This window comes from Callorhinus ursinus, unplaced genomic scaffold, assembly GCF_003265705.2.
Source record: "Callorhinus ursinus isolate GAN/ISIS: 27379988/994484 unplaced genomic scaffold, GSC_fseal_2.0 scaffold1, whole genome shotgun sequence".
In the NCBI taxonomy this organism is placed as follows: domain Eukaryota; kingdom Metazoa; phylum Chordata; class Mammalia; order Carnivora; family Otariidae; genus Callorhinus; species Callorhinus ursinus.
The window spans coordinates 3,958,203-3,980,148 of record NW_027397063.1 but is presented as its reverse complement, the minus strand read 5'-3'; the positions used below and the strand labels follow the sequence as shown (position 1 = coordinate 3,980,148).

At 41.0% G+C, this 21,946-nt stretch overlaps 1 protein-coding gene across 5 annotated transcripts in view; it reads right to left on the bottom strand.

Moving 5' to 3' along the window:
• The window catches only part of TMEM50B (transmembrane protein 50B), a 33,989-nt gene extending 14,449 nt beyond the window's left edge, over window positions 1–19,540 (bottom strand). Inside the window, exons 1-3 of one of the 5 annotated variants that reach the window (XM_025872016.2) lie at window positions 19,383–19,534; window positions 17,292–17,358; window positions 14,139–14,278 (exon numbers count right to left, since the gene is read on the bottom strand). The gene's annotated coding sequence lies outside the window, so the exon portion shown is untranslated. Of the gene's footprint in view, window positions 1–14,138; window positions 14,279–17,291; window positions 17,359–18,788; window positions 19,101–19,382 lie in introns of those variants that run through there. The other 4 variants (XM_025872022.2, XM_073891146.1, XM_025872010.1 and 1 more) reach the window with 4 other exon arrangements.
• Window positions 19,541–21,946: the final 2,406 nt, after the last annotated feature.

Here is a 21,946-nt window from a genome sequence, read left to right as displayed (position 1 = left end):
ATGTGCATAAAGAACTATAAGGGTACAACATGTGAGAATTTTCAAAAAAGGTACATTCAGATGAGGTGATCCAGGAACACCTTAAATTCCAAAACTATTTGAAAGCACTGAAGAGTGCTGAAAAGCCAGCAGAAACTGGAGGGAATTTACCCTTGAAAGAAAACACAATGAGTAAGACCCGCTTTCATACAGCTTTTTCCCCTGAAGAACCCCCTAGCCTCCCACTCCCAGCCCAGTTGAGTCTCTGTGGTGCATCGTGGCTAAAACTTGAGCAAAAATGCCAGTCTTTTTGGTGTGAGGTATAAGAGGATGGAGTTCAGGATTAGAATAGCTGGGAACTGAGGAGGAAATCTTGGAAAGGGGTGAGTTACAGGAAGGAGCCCCAAACACCTTAATATAAACTCTCTTTAAATATCTGACTAACCCCCCAAACTCAGCAGAAAACTCCCAAGAAACTCAGCAGGGGGAAAAAAATTAGCTGGAAGGCTAAAAGAACTAAGCAGAGTTCCCCTGTGCCCACTGCAAGATATTTTAGAGTTTGAGTTCCACCAAGTCAGAGATCAGTAAACACCTTGGCATTACTCTAATAAGGTGTAAAACCAAGTGTCTATAATTTCAAGGTGATCAGCCAGCATTTTATCCACCTGTTAGAACAAAAACTGACACCCTTCTGATGAAGATAACTGAATTGAGAGTGTCTATAATGTATCATCCACAATGTCTAATATGTAGTAAAAAATTATTAGACATTCACAGCAGGAACAATGTGATCTATTTTCAAGGACTAAAGAAAAAGAAGTCAATAGAAATAGACCCCAAAATGACTCAGATATTGAAATTAGCAGACAAGGACTTTAAAGCTACCAATATAAACCATTCAAAGACTTAAAGGAACATGGTCCAAATAACTAAACTGATGAAGGATCTCAGTGGACAATTTTTAATGTAAATTTTAAAACTGAAAATTATAATCTGAAATTTTAAATTAACTAAATGGGCTTAATAGGAGATTAGAGACAGGAGTAGAAAAGGGTAGTAAACTTGAAGAAAGATCAGAAGAAATTATCCAGTCTAAAGAACAGGGTTTTGTTTTTTTTTTTAAGGGATATTTTTTCTAAGGAAAAAAAATGAACAGAGCCTTGGCAAACTAGGGATCACTAGTAACTGATCCAATATATGTTTAACTGGGTCCCAGAAAAAGACAGAAGGAGGAAAAAAATATTTGAAGAAATAATGGCCAATAATTTCCCAAGTTTGATGATAAATATTAATTTACAAATCCAGGAAGCTCAGCAAACTCCAAAGAGGTTAAACAGAGAAAATATCATATTGCTGAAAATCAGAAATAAAAGAAACACTTGACATAGTTTTAGGGGGGAAAAAATCAACTTATCACAATGACTGACATTTCAACAGAGGCCAGGATAGTGAAAAGAATTTAAGTGCTTTTTTTTTTTTTTAAGTAATCAATCCCAGTATCCAGTGAAAATATTCTTCAGAAGAGAGCATGATAGGGGCCCCTGGGTGGCTCAGCCAGTTAAGCATCCAACTCTTGATTTCAACTCAGGTCATGATCTCAGGGTCATGAGATCAGCCCGAGTTGGGCTCCAAGCTGAGCAGGGAGCCTGCTTAAGATTCTCTCCCTCTGCTCGCCTCACCCCCCCACCTAGTGCATTCTCTCTTTCTCTCAAAATAAATAAATATTTTTTAAAAGGGAGCATGACAGCCATTCTACTACCTATCTACCCAAGAGAAATAAAAGACACACGTACACAAAAACTTGAACACAGATGTTGACAGCAGCATTAGTCATACTAGCCAAGAAGTACAGCAATCCAACATACATCAACTGATGAACGGATACATAAAATGTGGCATATCATACAATGGAATACAGATTCAGTGATAAAAGGGAATGAAGTACTGATACATGCCACAACAGAGGGGAACCTCAAACACATTATGCTAATCTTGTATGATTCCATTTATGTGAAATGTCCAGATGAGGCAAATCTATAGACAGAAAATAAATGTGTGGTTGCCTAGTGACAGTGGGGGAGAGTGGAATAGGGAGTCACTGCTAATGGGCACAAGGTTCTAAAATTACAGACCATCAAAGGGGAGGGGAAGAGACAGAGAGACCAAGAAATAGACCATTAACTACAGAGAACTGATGGTCACCAGAGGAGAGGTGGGTGGGGGGAAAGGTGAAATAAGTGATGAGGATTACAGAGGGCACTTGTCATGATGAGCACTGGATGTTGTATGGAAGTGCTGAATCACTAAATTGTACACCTGAAACTAACAGTACACTGTATGTTAACAAAAGAATATAAATAAAAACTTAAAAAAAAGAAAATAAGATTGTGGTGATGATTGCACAACTCTAAATATACGAAGAAAACATTGAATTGTACACTTAAAATAGGTGAATGTTATCATATGTATATCTCAATAAAGCTTTTTTATAAAAATGAGGATAAAATAAAAATATTTTCAGGTAAACAAAACTGAGATAATTCATCACTAGATCTGCACTAAAAATAATGCTAAAGGAAATTCTTCAGGCTGAAGGGAAATGACGCCAGACAAATCTCAGATCTGCAGGGAGAAATGCAGAAAACCAGAAATGATCAATATGTGGGTAAACATGATGATCTTTTCTTCTTTTACTTAAAAGATAACTATGTAAAGCAAAAATTATAACTGTATAGCATGTCCACAAAGATGAACTTATTTCTAAACAGTATGTTAGTTACATCTTCAAATAATATGCTTCAATATGGATTCAGGTGAAATACCTCTAAATTTAAAGTAATGTGTCCAATTATTCTGAAAAATAAATACAATTTATTACAATCAATTATATATTATACTTTATCATAAATACAATATATTATAGAAGGTCCAAACACTGGAAACACAGGCTGGGAGACGATATTTGCAAAACAAATATCTGACAAAGGATTTGGATCTATAATATAGAAAGAACTAAACATTAGTAATAACAAGATAAAATATAGGCAATAAAAAGTATAAAAGACTTGGGCGCCTGGGTGGCTCAGTTGGTTAAGCGACTGCCTTCGGCTCAGATCATGATCCCGGGGTCCTGGGATCGAGTTCCTCACTGGGCTCCGGGGAGCCTGCTTCTCCCTCTGCCTCTGCCTGCCACTCTCCCTGCTTTTGTGCTCTTTCTCTCTTTCTCTCTCTAATAAATAAATAAAATCTTATTTTAAAAAAAAGGACAAAAGACTTGAGCAAACTTGAAATAGGCAAAAGACTAAAAAAGACAATGGCAAGAAGCACATAAGGTATTCAACATTGTCAGTCATCAGGGAAGTGCAAATTAATGAAATATAACATCTCACATCCACTAGAACAGCTAAAATTTAAAAGATTGACAACTCTAAATGTGGGTGAGGTTGTAGAACAAGTGGAAATCTCATATATTTCTGGTGGCAGTTTCTTATAAAGTTAAAAATAAACCTCCCTATAACCCAGCAATTCCATTCCTAGGTATTTGCCAAGGGAAGTAAAAACACATATCCACGCACAAAAAAGACTTAGAGAAGAAAGTTTTTAGCAGTTTTATTCATAATAGCCCCAAACCGAAATAATCTAAATGCTCATCAACAGATGGATGGATAAACAAGTTATGATCGAGGGGCGCCTGGGTGGCTCAGTTGGTTAAGCATCTGCCTTCAGCTCAGGTCATGATCCTGGGGCCCTGGGATCGAGCTCAGCAGGGAGCCTGCTTCTCCCTCTCCCTCTGCTCCACCCCCACCCCTGCTTGCGCTCTCTATCTCTTGCTCTCTCAAATAAATAAATAAAATCCTTAAAAACAAAAAATAAGTTATGATTGATTCATACAATGGAATACTGTTCTGCAACAAAAAAGCATGAACTGATAAATACAACCACACAGGAAAAAAAAAAAAAGTAAGCCTTCAAAGACTTGATTTAAGTGAAAGAAGGCAGACACAAAAGAGTATATACTGGGGGCACATGGGTGGCTCAGTTAAGCATCTGCCTTCAGCCCAGGTCATGATTCCGGGGTCCTGGGATGGAGCCCCGCATCAGGCTCCCTGCTCAGAGGGAAACCTGCTTCTCCCTCTCCCACTCCCCCGCTTGTGTTGTGGTGTGTGTGTCTGTCTGTCTGTCTCACTCTGTCAAAAAAAAATAAAATCTTAAAAAAAAAGTATATGCTGTATAATTCCATTTAAATGCAGCTTAAGAAGAGTAAAATTGGTCGACAGTCCCAGAAATCAGAACAGTGTTTGCCTACAGGGGGTAAGGACTGACTACCAGGGAACTTCTGGTGGGGGCGGTGATGGAAATGTTCTATGTCTTAATTGGGATAATGGTTGTACAGGTACATACATTTATCAAAAGTCACTGAAGTGTACACTTAAGACCTGTGTATTTTACAGTACGTAAATTTTACTCACAAAATGTTTTTAGAAGTTTATCATTCAGATATGCTTTAGCTACACTGAAGTCCTGCACATTTTATCACTATTCTACAGATATGATAATGAATTATCATCAAAGATTAAATATTAACTGGTTAATAGGGAAGGGAAGGTCACCATGAATTTAAGACAATGTCTGAAGTTAAAAGTCTTATTTCCAATTATAAAGTTCATTTCCCATATATTAACCTAATTATAAATAGTTCTAAAGCAGAAAATATATAGCTATTTGCATACAATGATTTCTGAAATGTCATGATCTCCTCCCTTCTGGGGCTTAAACTGGAGGGTCAGGGATGGAGTGAGACAGAGAAACATCGAAGTAATACAAATAATTACTATGGAGGAAACGTGCAGGATCCTAACAGGGAATAAAGGGGAGACCTGTTTTAGAAAGGGTGATTGGGGGGCGCCTGGGTGGCTCAGATGGTTAAGCGTCTGCCTTCGGTTCGGGTCGTGATCCCGGGGTCCTGGAATCGAGCCCCACATCGGGCTCCTGGCTCCGCGGGGAGCCTGTTCTCCCTCTGCCTCTCCCCCTGCTCATGCTCTCTCTCTCTATCTCTGTATCTCGAATGAATAAATAAAAATCTTAAAAAAAAAAAAAGATGATTGGGGAAAGCCTCTATGAAGAGGTAACACTTGCTAAAATCTTAAAACATACTAAAATTTAAAAGCTGAGTAAAGTTAATTAGATTAAGAAGCAACAAAAGAGATCGAGGAGGGCAAGGGAAAATTATATACAAAGCCCCTAGGTCCCTTTGGTACCAGCAAGGAAGAATTACCTGGTACCAAAGAGATTCAGGACACAGTTAAGTTAGTGAAGCAGGTTGGCTGGGAGTAAGTTTGGAGAGCGACAGGTAAGGCTGGATCACAGATTAACCCTGACCTCGCGAGGAATCTGGGTTTCACAGCCCTAACAGGAAACCAGACGAAGAGCTTTAAGGTGAAAAGGAGCCAAGGCCACCAGGAGCCCAGTCGCTATGGTAAACATTTAGGAGAGGAAAGGGAGGGAGAAGGCTAGTCTATTAAGAACGAACCCTCTCGGGCGCCTGGGTGGCTCAGTTGGTTAAGCGACTGCCTTCGGCTCAGGTCATGATCCTGGAGTCCCGGGATCGAGTCCTGCATCGGGCTCCCTGCTCGGCGAGGAGCCTGCTTCTCCCTCTGACCCTCTCCCCTCTCATGTACTCTCTCTCTCTCATTCTCACTCTCTCAAATAAATAAAAAAATCTTTAAAAAAAAAAGAACGAACCCTCTCAACTGGGAAGAATGCCTTTCACAGGAGCTTTATTGTTGACAGTCACCAAAAGATAAGCATATTTTATCATGACACAGTGTTGATGTAACATAAACTGACAATACTCCGAACACTGGCTCCCTGGCTTAAAGCGGAAACAAGTACACAATACTTAATATAACAAGCCTTTGGAAACTCAATGAAGGCAAAGACTACTCGGAGAAAACCTAAATGTTCAATTAGAGAATAAACAGTTCAGTAAAATAGTTTACTTAATGCAAACGTTAAAAAAACTATTTCTGAAAAACATTTAATGGCACAAGTGAACGGTAATGGTTAATACTAAGTGAAAAAAGTAAGGTTATTAAAACTATGTATAGCATTATTTCCTTTTTCAAAAAAAGAACTACCAATCTACATATAAAAACACATACATAAGTAGAAATACCAGAAGAACAAACACCAACACTTTTATAATATTATTATATATATGGGTGATAGGATTGCATGTTTGTTTTGTTTTTTGTCTATCTTCAAAGTTTGCAGCTCTTAGCATGAATTACTTTTTAAATACAAAAATTTCAAAAGTTTCAAAAGTTATCATAATTAACACAATGAAGTGCTGATTCTTCTTGCCTGTTGAGAAACCTCTTTGTATAATGTAATATGTCTGTAACTGCTTTTAATAAAATTAGGACTTTTTGGAGGTCAAGGAAATTATTGGTAGGTTCTCCCACAAAACTGACCCTGGTACCAAGTGAAAAACAAAACAAAACAAAACAAAATTAGTGAACTGAACTAATGGATTACTGGTCCAACCCACAAGTCTTATAATATATTAGATAGCAATTATTCCCATTACTAAGAGAGGCAACTCTTTATAAAAGGAAATAGGAATCCTTTTCAGAGGGCATTTTAAATGATTCAACTGCCAAAATTTCATTTCCAAAAACTCAGTTTAGGAAACCCAAGGACACTTGCAAAAGCAAGAGGAAAAACAACTACACACTTCAACATACAAACGCAGTCTGAGAAATTTCTGTATGCATCAAAGTCCCAAATAACATCTAATTCAGAAATGTTCCCATTAATCAAATTTCTGCACTACCATCTGTCTGTTCTGCCATCTTTCCACTTTGTTAAATGCTACTAGTGTTAGGCACTGAGTATATAAAAACGATTAAGGCAATCAATGTAGAGAACAGTCTAGTTAGGAACACTGTCAGAACATTGTAATTGCATTGCAATATGGGCCATAACACACACACATTATGAGCTGTAGTGTGAAAGTGCTACAACATAAATATGAAATAAAGTGTCAAAGGATAGTACTTGCCAGGAAGAGCTGAGGGAAGTTTGACAGAGGAAGAGCAAACTTAGCTGGGTTTTGAAGCATGAATAAGAGTTTGACAGATGAAAAAGAAGGAAGAAAATTCTGGGCTTGTAAGTAGGGAAGTGACGAGATCATCTCTGTAATTTAGGAAGATAATGCTGGCAGCAACCGTGTGGAGGAGGGAGGGAATAAGGATGCACACAGAAGCCACACTGGTACAAGCCAAGGTACAAGGTTCTTATTTGAGGACTACCAAAGGGGCATTATCAACAGGCAGGGAGAAGCTAAGAATGACAATGGCTGGATGCCTGGCGGATGGTGAGACACCATTAGCCAAAACAAGAAAGGGAGAATGGGAGAGGAGAATCTGAGCATAATGTATTTGAAAGGACTAAAGAACATTCAGGTAGAAAATACCTAAGACAGATGTACGGGAACCACTGAAAGAGTTGCTTAAGACAGAAATACAGATTAGAAGCTCAGAGTCATTCAGTGGTAACTGAAGTCACAGGGCAGTGAAGGTATCTCAGGTAGAAGATGTGGAGGACTGAGGTTTGAGTCAGTGTTCGTCTCTGATGGCTGTCCTTTCTGCCTTGAATTACTGTATGCAGGCACTACAGCAGACCTGTGGATAGGATGGCATTTAATCAGCACAAAACTCCTCTAGAGCATGTGCTGAGTATTTACAGAACACCTCCTACGAGCAAGGCAGGGTGGGGAAAATACAGATAAATAAGACAGCCCTCATCATCAGAGAAATCAATTAACATTGTTACATTAAATTATAATTTGTATCATTAAAAAAATCCATTGCAAAAAATCAGATTAATAAAAAACAAAATATAAATACCATTCAAGATCCTTGCTCTACATAGCCAGAGCAGAACAAGTTGTCTTAAATGAAACAAAAATAAAACCTCTGTCTTCCCCACTCTTACCAGTACTACTATTAGTTACAGGATGCGTACAGGTGCTAGGCTCTTTACAGACCACTCCATTCCAACCTCAGAAAAACCCTATTCATGGGACTATTGCCTTCAATCCTCACAAATGCTCTAAGGCAGTCCCTAATATTATCTCCTATCACTAAAAAGGCTTAGAGAATGGTTAACACTGCTAGCAAGGAGGAAAGTTGGGATTGCCAGTGAAGTTCCTTCAGATCTAGTCCACAATTCTGTGCTTGTGACCATTACAACACTATACTGCCAGTCATCATCAGAGAGTTTCACAGTATTTCCCCCATTTCAGGTTTCATAAAGAGAAAATTATTGTTCCACTGCCTGTGGTGAGGAGACCAAGAAGAACAAGATAGAAGAGGAACAGACTGAATTTAGAGGAACCCTGTGATCATCTGGAAATAAAAGAAAGCAGTCCGATGAGGTCTACAATGATTGTGGTGATTGCTGCTGATTCAAATCTTGCCAAAGGAGTATGAGGAATAGCTTCTCTTCTTGGTTTGCTATAAACCTGGTTTCTAGACACTCACAGTGTGAATATTTTATAGGCCTTAAAATCCAACAGTATGAATTATTCAGAGATGTAAGTACTTCTGGAAAAGACGTTTTATATACTTTATCTCAGGGAAGGCTTATTTGCCTTCTGACCTATAAATCACATATAACAAGAATAAAATGTAGTAAGTACAACCAACTGTGGTGAAAGACTTAAATCTAAAACCAAAGTAAAGGACAGGGAGCATAGATTTTTTTCAAGAGACTTTAATTTTATAACTATATAATCTCCCCCAGTAATATCCTTGTTAACAACTTTTAATTATTCAAAATGTGGGTTATTGGCAAATCCTCCCCTCCACTACTTCTCTATACAGTTGATTTGCAGACTGAAATAGCCAATCCTAGATCCATACATCCAATTACCTGCAAGACATCCCCTGGCTGTCTCAAAGTCACCTCAAAAATCAACATATCGGGGGCACCTGGGTGGCTCAGATGGTTAAGCGTCTGCCTTCGGCTCAGGTCATGATCCCAGGGTCCTGGGATTGAGTCCCGCATCGGGCTCCCTGCTCAGCGGGGAGCCTGCTTCTCCCTCTGTTTCTCTCTCTCTCTCTCTGTCTCTCATGAATAAATAAATAAAAAAAAAATCTTTAAAAAAAAAATCAACATATCGGGACCTGAGTTCATGATCTCCTCCTCCAAACCTGATCCCCTTCTGGGATTCCCTACAATGAATGAATCATCACTCATCCAGCTTTACGAGCTAGAAACCCAGGTGTCATCCCTGCTTTTTCTTTCTTCCCTCTCACATCCAATGCATCACCTGAGTATGCCTCCTAAGTTTGCTCCACCTCCACCACCTGACCCGAGTACTGTCCAACTACCACCGCCTCCCAACTGATATAGCCACATCCACTCCTGCCCCCATCAATATGTCCTCCATACTGCAGCTGGAATGACATTTGTTAAAAAGGCACAAATCTGGTATTTCCCTCCTGCTTAAAACTTTAAAAATTTCCCTCTCATTTAAGATAAAGACAAAAGTCTATAGTACAGCCCAGTCCTTACTGGTCCCAGCTTCCTCTTATAACACTGTCTCTTTCCTACAGGTATCCTGGTTTCTCTTTAGTACCTCATACTTGCTCATCACCTCATCTGGAACCTGCACACCTCTGTGTGATACCTCTCCATTCCTAGCTCACTTCGTTAACGTCTACTCCACTACAGAGGTCAGCTTAGCTATCACTTTTTCACTCAGCTTTCCCTTCCTCATTAAATGTTTATTTACAATGCCTATTACATACCAGGTACTGGACACATAATATACATCAATGAACAGATAAAAAGCACTATCTGTATGGAGCTTGGTGGGGGGAGGGGACAATAAACATAATTTTTAAAGTAAATGATATACCATGTTAGAAAGTAATTAAGTGTCATGGGGGGAAAAAAACAAGCAGAGTAAGGAACAATAGGAGTGCAGGAGATAGTGGGGCCAGCTGAAATGTCAAATTGGTGGTCAAGAGAGGCCCCATTAAGTAGGTACTAGCTGAGCGAAGACTTAAAGGTAGGGAGAGAGTTGGCCTTCTGGATATTTGTCAGAGAGAGCAACAGCAGGGTGAAGCCCCGAAGGCAGTGTCTGGGTATTACCCAGTGTGGCCGAAGCAGAGTGAGTAAGAGGGGAAAGTAGGAGAAAACAAGATCAGAGAGGTAACAGGGGCAAGGAAGGATACTTACAGAGCCTCGGAGGCCACTGTGAGAACTCTGGCTTTTACTGATTGAAATAGAGAGCCATAAGAGAGTGCTTCGCAGAGTGACGTACATTTAAAAGGATCCCTTAGGCTTCTGTGGAAGAACAGACTGTAAGGGCTAAGAATGGAAAGAGAGAGACCAGTTCATAGGCTACTGAAATATCCAAGTGAGAGATGATACTGACTTTCCTGACTTCCTAATTCCCCTAGTATTGCATTATTAATCTCATTATTTGATAAACATCTACCTCCCCTGTAGAGGGTAAGCTCCATGAAGGACAGTCTAAGTCCATTTCACTCACTGTGGCATTCCCAGAGCCTAGAACAGTGCCTGATGCACACTAGGCTAGGCACTCAAATACTTGCTGAATGACTGACTCTATATAGCTTTCAAAATGTGAAATGCGTACATGTTTCATTATCCTGTCATAAAATGAGAGAGTCAACTTTATACCTAGGTTTATTGAAACTGATAATCTGGGGGCACCTGGGTGGCTCAGTCAGTTAAGTGTCTGCCTTCAGCTCAGGTCATGATTCCAGGGTCCTGGAATTGAGCCCCACATCAGGCTCCCTGCTCAGCGGGGAGCCTGCTTCTCCCTCTCCCTCTGCCTGTTTCTCCCCCTGCTTGTGGCTCTCTCTCTCCCCCTGTCAAATAAATAAGTAAAATCTTAAGGAAGAAAAAAAAGAAATGAAACTGATAATCTGTAAAAGCTGGTAATAAAAAACGTCATTTGGGTGAGGAAAATAAGTTCTGCTGTGACAGTATATTCAAACATATTATTTCTTAAAATCATCTTCCTTGCCTTCCCAAGTCCGTATTCTTTTTTTTCTTCTAAAGATTTTATTTATTTAGTTGAGAGAGAGAGAGAGCTAGAGAGCACGAGAGGGAAAAGGGTCAGAGGGAGAAGCAGACTCCCCGCTGAGCAGGGAGCCCGATGTGGGACTCGATTCCGGGACTCCAGGCTCATGACCTGAGCCAAAGGCAGTCACCCAACCAACTGAGCCACCCAGGCGCCCCCCAAGTCCATATTCTGCCAGAATTTTCTCTCTAAAACTCAGACTGGATTGTGCCGTTCACTCACAAACTTCCAACAGCTAGTGAGATAAATTCCAAAATGTACAGGCTACTTGAAATCTTTCTCTAACACAGCCTTCTTATCTCCTGCTATCTTGACACTATACCTAAAGCCACAAAGAAACGGAAGGGGGAAGGCAGTCAATACTTGTTAAATACCTACTGTGGGGCAAGCTGCTAAACTGTATAGAGCTATATTTATATTTCATATGTTTATATATATTATATATCTAATTTAGACAAATATATTCAGATATTTCACATATCTTATATATATATGTATTACTATATTAGATACCTAATGTATAATATGGTCATATACACTATATATCTGATATAATAATACATCTATATTAGATATATGAATTTAATATATACCTATATTAAACACACACACACACCCTTGGAATGCCCCTTTCATCTATTGTCTACAGGCAAACTTCCAATTCAACCTTCAGGACACACATCAAACATTTCCCTCTCTAGCGGAATTAGCATAAATGCTTTCATGAGTTTTTGTTTTGCTTTAATAATAGCACATCATGTTGCAGAGCAATTACTTTGTGTGTATGCTTAACAAATGGTATTCAAATAATGTCTAAAAAAAGGGAAAAAAGAACACTAGGAGCCCTGCTTCCAGTGACACTGGCCCATGAGACAGGTGGACTAAATCAGTGGTTCCCAAACACAGGTCTGTGGAGCAGTGCCAAGATAACCTCATAGTAACTTGGGAGTTAAAAAAAAAAAAAAAAAGTAATTGGAACCCCTCCCCCAAAGATCATAAAGTAAAGACTAATGCCAAGTTACCTATTTTTTAAAACTTCCCAGGTTAAAAAAAAAACAAACCACCAAACTTCCCACGTAAACCATAGGAATCACTACACCAAATTCACTCAAGGTTCCCTTCCACTGCTAAGATTCTAAGCAGCACCATCTAGACTGTAATGAAACAGTCTCCAAGAGCAATATGAGCCAGAAACTTCACAGGATTTCAACTACGTCAAATCCATTAATAATTAATTTCAACTATGTCAAAACATACAATTAACAAACTAAGTGAAATGTACAAACCTTCACTGATTCTAATTTCAAAAAAAATTTTTTTAAGGCAGTCTGGGCCACATGGGGAAATTCGAATACAGGTCAGACATTAAAAGACATTACAGAATTATTTTCTTGGGTGTGATAAAAGAGAATGATCTTGTTTTTAGGAGACAAATGCTTACCTATTTAGGGGTTAAGTGTCAATGTCAGCAACATACTATCACATGATTAAGCAAAGGAAAAAAATAAAGCAAATAGGGCAAAATGTTAAAATGTTGAATGCACTGTTTAACTTTGCTATGTGTTTACAATATTCTGTAATAAAAAAGTTGAAAAAAAAAACAGGAAGGCTTACTATCATGAATTGCAACCTAAACTCAGATTAACAGCTGCATAATACAAGAGCTGCTCCAGCCATAGCAATATTCCACTCACTCTCCGAGACCATGTTTACCCAGGCTCTCCAGCAGAGCCCTACTGAGGCACCTTTACATCCTCTGGATTGCTCAGTAAATGCCCTCCCCCCCAGGTCAGAGAAACTGGCTCCAGGGTCACAGCTCCCAACCCACACAGATGAAAGGTAATCCTGTTTGCAAGCACTGCTGGGAAAGCAAAGGTATTTAAATGAGTTCAGAAAAGATCTATAGTAAGAATATTCCTAAAAGGCTCAAAGGACACGGACACCTTGAAGTACCAATTACCATCTTCCAGCATTACCCATACAGAGGCAGCAAAAAGGACGGGCTTTGAGGGCACTTGGCTAACTCAGGTGGTAAAGCAGGCAACTCTGGATCTCAGGGTTGTGAGTTCAAGCCCTATACTGAGCACAGAGCTAAGAAAAAAGAAAGAAAAGAAAAGAAGAAAAGAAAAGAAAAGAAAAGAAAAGAAAAGAAAAGAAAAGAAAAAAGAAAAGAAAAGAAAGAAAAGAAAAGAGAGAAAGAAAGAAAGAGAAAGAAAGAAAGAGAGAAAGAAAGAGGAAAAGAAAGAGAGAGAGAAAGAAAGGGAGAAAGAAAGAGAGAGAGAGAAAGAAAGAAAGAGAAAGAGAGAGAGAGAAAGAAAGAAAAAAAGAAAGAACGAACGAAAGAAAAAGAATGAAAGAAAGAACGAAAGAGAGAGAAAGAAAGAGAGAGAAAGAAAGAGAGAAAGAGAGAGAGAGAGAAAGAGAGAAAGAGAGAAAGAAAGAGAGAGAGAAAGTGAGAAAGAAAGAAAGAAAGGAGAAAAGAAAAGAAAAGAAAAAAGAAAAAAAGAAAAGTACAGGCTTTGGAAGCAAGCACTGGCTTGGGCCCATTCCCACATCCAGCCTCTTCCCAGCTGTGCCTGTTCATGTATCCATTCTACTCTTCAGGGAACAGTTGCTGTGTACCAGCACTATTTGAGTTTTAAATTTCCCTAGGCTATGGTTTTCTCATATGTAAACTGGAGTGATGACAGCACCCCTCTCAGAAAGTGAGAATTTTTTTAAAGAGTTTATTTAGTTATTTGATAGAGAGAGCTCACAGGTACGCATGAGCACAAGCAGGGGGAGTAGCGGAGGGAGAGGGAGAAACAGGGAGTAGCAGAGGGAGAGGGAGAAGCAGGCTCCCCACTGAGCAGGGAGCCCAACGCAGGACTCAATTCCAGGACCCTGGGATCATGACATGAGCCAAAGGCAGACGTTTAACCGAATGAGCCACCCAGGCGCCCCAGAAAGTGAGAATTAATAACAATAGCTGTGTCCAGCATGTGTGACCATTCTACACCACAACCATTCCCCACCAAAAAGAAGGTGCACATACATACGATTGCTTTGTAGTGAACACTCTGTTCCTGGCAATACTGCTACGACTCATCCGTCCAGAAAAACTTACTGCTTGAGGTGGTGACAGCAGATTGCACATAAGCATCTCATTTTGCTCCCCGCGAAGCTTCACTAAAACTACAAGAAAGGGAGTTTTTAAAAAGTCATAAACTCCTAATGATATGGAGAACAGAAGAGGAGACAACAGCAATGAAATTCTGAAAGCTGGAAAGCAGATGGGCAGTGGTGACTGAGTTAGCACAGCCAAGAAAGCTGAATTCCCAAGCCAGCAGTAGGGAGAGCTGAGAACCAACCCAGGAAAGACCTGGGGGAAGCAGTTAGAAAGTTGAATCCCAGGGCGACTGGGTGGCGCAGTCGGTTAAGCGTCTGACTCTTGATTTCGGCTCAGGGACATGATCTCAGGGTTGTGAGATGGAGCAAAGAGTTGGGCTCCATGCTGGGCCTGGAGCCTGCTTAAGAGTCTCTCTCTGCCCCTCCCCCTCCCTCTCTAAAAAAAAAAAAAATACCGGAAGGAGGTAACAGTGGAGCAGTAACTTCAAAATTCTGAAGGAAACTTATTTTCAACTAAAATTCTATTACCAGAAAAAGTATCAATGAAGTATGAGTATTAAGAATCAAGACATATTCAGACAGGCAAGGTCTCCAAAAAATGTAACTCTCTTGTCAAGAAGCTACTAGAGTTTGAGCACCACTCGAGAGAATAAATCAATAAAAGAGAATACAGGATACAAACTTCCAGTTATAAAATAAATAAGTTGGGAAATGACAAGTACAGCATAGGGAATAGTCGATAATATATTGTATGGTGACAGATGGTCGCTACACTTATTGTGGCAAGCACTGAGTAATGTACAGAATTGTCAGACCACTCTGTTGTGCACCTGAAACTAATGTAACCTTGTATGTCGTACACTTCAATAATAAAAATATTTCTTAAAAGGGAGAGAATCCAGGATACAGGAAAGATCGGACACAGGAGAACTAAAGAGAATCCAGCTGTGCCCCAGACAACGAGGATAACCAGGCCAGATTGAAGTAGTGTAACTTGAGACAGACATGTCCCAGCTGCTATACCAGCTTTTTAACCTGACGACTAAATGCCCCGAAACCTGGCCCAGATTCCTATCTGTACTCAGCTGGGCTTGGCTTGATCTTGATCATATGGTGATACAGTTCCTGCTCCCCTTCCAAGCCCTGCAGCTGCATCAGCAGAGGACACTCACTTCCTTCACAGAAAGGAAGTGCTTTGACTGCTTTGACCGACCGTGGTAACTGCAGGCAGGCCACGTGAGCTAAAAAAGCAGAAAATACAGAGCAGTTCACTCTCTCATTTCTGCTGTCCTTCCAGTACAGGCAGACCTCGGAGATATTATAGATTCGGTTACAGACCGCAGCAATCAAGTGAATATCCTCGTAAAATTAGTTGAATGAATTTTTTTGTTTCCCAAGTGCTTATGAAAGCTATGTTTACACTATATTTGGCCTGTTAAGTATGCAAGAGCACTACATCTAAGAAAACAATGCACATACTTTAATTTAAAAACACTTCATTGCTAAAAATGTGAAGCATCATATGAGTTTTCAGCAAGTCATGCAGATCACACCATAACAAATATAATAATAAACAAGTTTGAAATATCGCAAGAATTACCAAAATGTGACACAGAGACATGAAGCAAGCAAATGCTGTTGGAAAAAAGGTGCTGATAGGCTTGCTCCATGCAGGGCTGCCACACACCTTCATTTTATTAAATAAATAAATAAATAAATAAAGGCAGTATCTGCAAAGCACAATAAAACAAGGTGCCTGTATGCGATCCACACTCGAGCCTTCCAGAAGCCCTTACTGTGGTGAACCCCACTTCCTAGGACTCACTCACAACACTACCCACTAACTTCCTCAGAAAGACCTCCTATAAACAGGCAGGGAAGGGGAAGCCATTCTGTTCTGCTCATCTTTTCCTGGAAAACTTCATCTAATAGCGACAATAACGTGCTTTCCTTATGTGGTCAGGTCTGGGCTTACAATTATGAAATAAAATTTTAATCTCAAATTTAGAAAGCTCCAGTATTTTCTAATAAGCCTGTTTGGAATTCATCTGCACTCTGGGGGAAATAATTAATAATTAATAAATTATAATAACTGTAATAACAACTAATTATTAAATGAAATAATTAATAAATTATAATAACTGTAATTAATAACAACTAATTATTAAATGAAAAACCCACTGTTAATAAAGACACAGTTTAGAGTCCTGTAAGGTTTAGTTTAACTGGAGAAATTAATAAGGTGTTATGATTTTTCTAGCCTGGTAGAAAAGAATAATCCCAAAGGCATGATGATTTTGTTGCTGTGTGTAACATTAACCAATTATATCTAACTCGGGAATTTTGTTCAGATATTCCTTTCCCTGGGGACTATATATATATTCCTTAAATTCTCTTAAAACCAGCTTTCCGTGGCACTCTCTCTAACAGTTAAATAAAACTCTGAAACATGTTCATTATCTATTTGCGTGAGATCTTAACACTATTCATTCAAAACCAAATATATTGTTTAGGATGTGTACGTAACTGTTGTGTGTGTGCATTTATGTATATGTGTAAATATATATGTATATGTGTGTATTTGTGTATATATGTGTAAAGCTTATTTTTTTTTTAAGATTTTATTTATTTATTCATGAGAGAGAGAGAGAGAGAGGCAGAGGGAGAAGCAGGCTCCCCGGCGAGCAGGGAGCCTGATGCGGGACTCGATCCCAGGACCCTGGGATCATGACCTGAGCCGAAGGCAGACGCTTAACCATCTGAGCCACCCACGCGCCCGTGTAAAGCTTATTTTAAAAAAAGCAAGAGAAAGATCAACAAATCAGAATAGAGGCTACCTCTGGAAGAAAGATGCAAATGTTTTAATTCTTAATCTGATGGCAGATACAATGATCATAGCAATCATATTCTTTAAATATATATATGTATATATAAAAATCACGTATTATATATGTACACACACACGTATGTTTGTATGTTCTACACACTTTTTTTTGCACCTGGGATACATTTCCCAATAAAAGAAACATTTAAAAAAGAGAACAAGAATTTGTTATGACTGGATATTCAAGGTGCCTACCACAGGACAAAGTACACAAAATATGTCTCTTCACAAATCTCTTCCTGAAGGCCTCCTCTATTTATTCCTGCCAAGCCAATCAAATGAATGAATATAATCTTAAAGTCAACACCACTAAGTGGAAACAAGGTCTAAAAATTCGCCATCATTTAACCAGGTCCTCAAAATTTTCTTGATCCAGTCTCTGAATATAAAAGGACACACAGATTCTAAGAAATGCACTTAAAACAAACAAATTTAGCTACTGCCTCTAAATTGTAAAAACCATTCCTGGTGAAAAGGGCACTCACATTATACTGAAGTACAATAATCTGTTTAAATTATCTACCTGAAACTTATCCTACAATGGCAAAAGGATTTTCATGCAACAAGGCTTTTAACAGCTAAAATCCAGAAACATCCAAAATGTCCATCAGTACTGGACCAATAAAACATATTACAGTACACCTAAATAAAGGCATACTACGCAGCGTTTTAAAAATGAGGTAGGTCCACACATACATATATGGAAATGTGTCCTGATATGATTATAAGTCAACTGCCCAACAGTTATGGGATGATCTCTTCCTAGGGATTGGAACTGAAGATATAAAGGATGAAAAGTGAACAAGGAATTCCCACTTTTTACTTGATACACTTTCGTGCTGTTTGAACTTTTCACTTGATATTCTTCTGCAACGTTAAAAAATTTTTTTTACAACCTAGATATATTATTGTTATCACTTAAAAGTAGCAAATAAGGATAAACTAATCAGATAAATGTTCTACCATTGGACTCCATCAGTGAATTCATTAAGACCGGCCCGTTAGGGCTGCGGTAATCCCAGCGGGCATAGGATGGGGGTTGGGTGGGGAGGGGAGGGCGTGTCTCCGGAAGAGGAAAACGACATCCTCCTGCTGCTCTCATTAAACCTGCTTTTCCTGCAGTATCAGTATTCAAGATAACTTTTGATTTTCATTTCAAGAGCGAAGACTCTTGCAACACTGTAATCGCTAAAAACGTTTAAGGTGTGTTCTACGTTTGAAACCAAAGCGGATTTGAAACACGAGAGGACAAATAAGAGACTAACGACGATGGGAAAAGAATAGTGACAAGCCCGGGAGTAAGAGCCTTGGGAATTGCTAAGAAAAGGGATTCACGGTACAGGTAGACGAAGAGTTTGAGAGAAGAGGTGGGACACTCCGAAAAGAGAAATTGTCTTTGAGAGGCACCATAGTGATGACACATTTACTCCAGTCGGAGGCTTGACTCCCGCCCCCACACAGACAGACACACAGACACACACACGCACACGCTCACCGGGCACTAAGAGCAGGAAGGGGGAGAGCACAGTCGATCTCACCACTGCTTTGGCTTTAAAAAGGTCATATATTTACATTTGAGATTAAGCACCTTCCAGTGATTAACTCGGGACCCAATTTATTGGTTAAAAACCAAAATGGTTTTCCCCAGCTCAACTACCACTGCCACAGTGGCAATTTTCTGCTGCTACTTACCTAAAAGGACACTCCACACTTTATGAGTAATTATCAAAAGAAAGCTGCGCCTCGTACATTTCCTCTTCCCACCTCTGTACCTGACTCTCCTAAGGCCAGAGTCGGCAAAGTCCACAGAACACTGACACTATTCCCAGCAATGGTTCGGAGCACACGAGAGGGGCGACGAAGTACCTGAGTCGCCCCCAGACTCCCCGTGCTAGCCGTCCACCGCCTCTCTCCCCTGCCCGTGGCCCTGGGAAGCCGAGAGGCTCGAGATGGGAACCTTCCAGACCTCCCCAGACCGGCAATGGACGGCCAGGTAACGCGGCGGTGCGGCCCGCCCGGGTCGAGAGCGGATCCCCGCGCGTCACGGCCACGGTCGGCCCGAGGGGACGCGGGCTGGGCCGGAGCGAGCGGTGGAGGTCTCCGGTCCGCAGGCTGCCGCGGCGCTCCGCGGGCCCGTTCCGCCGGGCGGCGCCGGGCGCGGGAGAGGGAGAGGCCGGGCTGGGCGCCGCCGCACCGCGCAGGCCGGGCCGGCCGGGGGCGCCTCTCCGCGCGTGGACGGCGGGCGCGAGCCCCCCGCGCGCCGCGAGACCGACCGGCCGCACTCACCTGGCCTCCCCAACGCCCACGCCGACCCCGAGCGCGCGCTCAGAGGAGGTGGCGGCTGTGCCGTGACCCGGCCAGCGTCCACCGCTCCACCTCAGTCCCCGGGAGCCGGGAGCGGACGGCCAGCGCTAGGCTAGAGGGGCCGGCGGGGCGCGGCGCCGTGCGCACCGCAGCGACCAATCGGCACGCAGCAAGTGGCCGAAGGGGCGGGGCGGGGCTCGAGGGGCGGGGCGGGGGCGCCAGGGGGCGGGGCGAGGGTACCGCGACTCTGCGGCTCTGGAAGCTGTCGGCTGACTGCTGCGCCTTTAGGGTTCGCGGCCGCGTACACCGGACCGGTAGTGCTGTCTTCTAGACGGCGACTGGGGCCGGGTGCCCACCGCTGCGTTTCTGCTGGTGGACTTCGAGTGCGGCATCCGTGAGATCACGCGCGCGGGGAGCCCAAGACCCAGATGGCAGGGACTTCTTTGCCTCTAAGGCCCAGCGGCGTTGGCCGCGCGAGCTGCCCACAGTAGGGCATGTGCTCCAGAAAAGGGTTCTGAGGAACTGAAGGTCTGTAGGGATGCCCTTTTCTAATCTCCACCACTGAGCAATGGAAGTCTGGAAAAGTGAAGTTTCTCATCCAAGGCTACCAACTAGTACTGTTACCCGAGGTAACGAGCACGGTACAACTAGTCTTCTAATTCTGCCTGATACTTTTCCAGGGATCCACCCAGACTTTTGGCTTCCTTATAGTCAGGTCTCTTTCAACCGTCTCCTTTCTTTTTTTTTTTTTTTTTAATTTATTCTTTTAATTTAAATTCAATTAGCCAAAACCAACTGTCTCCTTTAAAGACTACATCTTGTGGTGCCTGGCTGGCTTTTTAGGTAAAGCATGCAACTCTTGGGGTCGCGAGTTCAAACCCCACCTTGGGTGTAGAACTTACTTAATAAATAAGTAAATAGGGGCGCCTGGGAGGCTCAGTCGTTAAGCGTCTGCCTTCAGCTCAGTTCATGATCCCCAGGGGCTCAGGTCATGATCCCAGGGTCCTGGGATTGAGCCCCCCCATCGGGCTCCCTGCTCGGGTGGGAAGCCTGCTTCTCCCTCTCCCACTCCCCCTGCTTGTGTTCCCTCTCTTGCTGTGTCTCTCTCTGTCAAATAAATAAATAAAATCTTTAAAAAAATAAGTAAGTAAATAAAAATACACTGCATCTTGAATTTTCAGCATAACTTCACCAGCTTTTGAAAGCCCCATCTAAATTTCCTACAGAATATAAGATGCCATTTTTTAAAGATTTTATTTATTTGACAGAGACACAGAAAGAGAAGGAACACAAGCACGGGGAGTGGGAGAGGGAGAAGCAGGCTTCCCGCCCAGCAGGGAGCCCAATGCGGGGCTCAATCCCAGGACCCCTGGATTACCACCTGAGCGGAAGGCAGACGCCTAAGGACTGAACCACCCAGGTGCCCCTATAAGGTGCCATTTAGTTGTTTGGAGGAAAAGACACTAAATCCAGGTATTAGCAATGGGAATCTTAAGAAGTTTTTTGCTTGTGGTATGATGATAAGAAAGGTTTTGTGTCCCAACTTATCACAAAATGCCATCCTCTTCTATTCCTGTTACTCCTATAGATTTTATGCATGTCAGAGGAACAATCCCTGCTTTGTGTTATTTTCCCACTATCCCTAAGTTCCCATACTCATGGATACTATTTTTCTATCTATTATTTGTCACTTGGCAAGTAATGCATTTATAGTTACATTATCCATCATTCTGATACCTGTGCTAAGATCTAGTGCTCAATAAATATTTGTTGAATAATTTACTTTTGAAATATGTGCAACTTTAAAATTAGTCAAATTGTATAACTTATAAAACTTATTAACTTATGAAAGTTGGCTTTTTAAAAATAAGGTTTTAGATCTTGCTTCTTCTTTGATTATTGTATTAGGATTAGGTTTGGCTGCAAGTAGCATGGGAAGACAACCAAAAAATAACAGTGGCTTAAACAAAAATTGGTATTTCCCTCTTATGTTTAAAAAGTCCAAAGTTAGTCTAGAGCTGGTCTGACACTTCATGGAGACAGATCCAGCCTCATTATTCCACCAAGAGAGTCATAAATGTATTTATTTATGCTTTCAAATATATGGGCACTTGGAAGATATCCAGTTCCATTCCCACTATCACCTTGTGATCTAAGAGAGCTGCTGTAGCTCCAGCCATTATGCTTGCATTCCAACTATCAGGAGAGAAGACAACTGGCAGAAGAGAAGAAGGAAACACCCCCTGTCTTTAAAAACCTTTCCCCAAAGCTGCATATACATATCATTTCTGCTTTTATCCTGCTGGCAAAAAAACTTAGTCACTTAGCTACACTAAATGTCAAGAAAGGCTGGAAAACAGGGCTTTAGTACTGAGAAAGAATGGATTCTGGGGAACAGGTAGGAGTTTCTATCATGGTCTTAAATCTCACTTCTTAAAGATTAAGTATTTTAAGATTTCCCAAGACTTTTAAAAGCCTTTTTTTTACAGAAGACTATCTGTAAGAAAATGCTTACCTCCATGTTTGAAAGAAGATGTTACTGTTGA